The following is a 1,931-nucleotide window of genomic DNA, read 5'->3' as shown; positions in this document are numbered from 1 at the left end:
TATGTCTTCAAATGTTCTGCCTATTTTCTTTTCCAGCAGATTCAGTTTCTGTTTTAATATCTAGATCTTTGATGCATTTTGATTTTAGTTTTTGTGATAGGCCTGGTTCTAGTTTGTCTTTGGCATGTGGAAAATCAGTTTTAGCAGCTCCATTTATTAAGGAGGCTATCATTCTTCCAATGAATGTATTTGACTCCTTTGTCAAACCCTGGTGATCACTGGGATGGCAGATGTCACAGCCAGACTGCCCTCACATCTGTGAATCTTCTAATCTAGTCCATTGATTCTCAGGTCTGATTTGCTGGTACCATGTTGTTTTCAATGATAGTGGTTCTGTAGTATAGTTTCAAATCACGAATTGTAATGACCCCTTCCTTGGCTTTGATGCTGAGAATTGTTTTTGCTATCTTAAGTTTCTTCTAGTTCCAAATGTATTTTAGGATTTTCTCTAATCGGTGAGGCTTGCTAATGGTATTTTGATTGGGATTGTATTAAATCTGTAAATAATTTTTGGAGTATGGCCGTGTTTACTATGTTGGTATTTCTTATTCATGAACAAGGGCTATGTTTGCTTTTTTTGTTTGTTTGTTCAATTTGTTTTTTGTTTTTTAATGGGGGAGCAAACTCAGGACCTCAAGCTTGCCAGGCAGGCACTATGCCACTGAGTTACATTCTCAGCCTCCATTTTCTGATATCCTCTTTGATCTCTCCTTTCAGAGTATTGTAATTTTCAATGCACAGATCTTTTACTTCTTTTGTTGACTGATTCCTAAATATTTGTTTTTTTCTTTCTCTTTCTCTTTCCTTTTTTTTTTTTTTTTTTTGGCTTCACACATGCTAGGAAAACACTACCATTATGCTATATTGGCAGCTTCTGGTTGATTAGTGATGTTAAGCATTTTTGTATGTGCTTGTTGGCTGTTTGTATTTCTTTCTTGAAGGATTTTTTTTTTTTTTTTCCTTTTGGGATATTATTGTAAAGGATGTGGTTTCCTTAATTTCTCTCTCAGTGAATTTGTTGTTTGTATACAGGAATGTTATTAATTTTTGAGTCTTGATTTTATATTCAGCTAGCCTACTGAATTTGGTTAATAAATCTATAAGTGTTTTGGTGGAATGTTCAGGGTCTTCTCTTATCTGATTGCTCTGGATAGTGTTTTGATGTTTCTAGAACTATATTCCCTAAGAGTGGTCATAGTGAACATTCTTGTCTTGTTCCTTATTTTAGAGTGAAAGTTTCTAGTTTTTGACCAGTTTGTATGATGTTAGATATCGGCTTGTCATAGGTGAATTTTACCAGTTTTGGCTAAGGACTGTCTGTTCCAATTTTCCTATAGAGGGTTTTTTTTTTAAATATATTTCACAATTTAAATCTTTTTATTAGAGTCCACAGTCTGCTAAATAAAAGCAGTAACAAGATATTTTACAAGCTATTATACAATTTAAGACTCATGAATTTAATTTCATAAAAAATTAGCTGCATATTCATTCTATCTTAAAAACGCTTTCACTATGGTCTGAAATACATTCTAAGAGACTTGGTTCCAACATGAACATAATCCTATCAGCTTTTTTAAAAACATGTTTTATAACAAAAAGTTTGTGCTCTTGATCAAGAAGATCCACAGACTAATTCGGCATGTAAAAAATAATTTTACAAAAAAACCAAGATAATACTTTCAGATCCACTTTTATTCTGCTTGCTTCTTCACCTAGAGCTTCTCCACCCGGCTCCTTGCAGCCAGTCTCTTAATGTTGGCCAGGTACTATTTAACCCCTAAGACCTTGTTGGCATCAAAATTGAGTTAACCAGTGTTAAATCCATAATATTTACATTGCACGGCACACTGAGCTTTAGACACTTGGCAATTAAACCACATTAAAAAAGAGGACAAGCCCCCCACCCCACACGCTCGGAATCAGGCGTTCAC

At 34.4% G+C, this 1,931-nt stretch overlaps 1 protein-coding gene across 3 annotated transcripts in view; it reads left to right on the top strand.

The window, feature by feature from the left end:
* Egflam (EGF like, fibronectin type III and laminin G domains) overlaps nt 1-1,931 on the top strand; it is a 237,431-nt gene that overhangs the window by 88,290 nt on the left and 147,210 nt on the right. The window lies entirely within an intron of this gene.

This window comes from Octodon degus, unplaced genomic scaffold, assembly GCF_000260255.1.
Source record: "Octodon degus isolate 3935 unplaced genomic scaffold, OctDeg1.0 scaffold00002, whole genome shotgun sequence".
Lineage (NCBI taxonomy): Eukaryota > Metazoa > Chordata > Mammalia > Rodentia > Octodontidae > Octodon > Octodon degus.
This window is presented reverse-complemented; position numbering and strand designations above follow the sequence as displayed.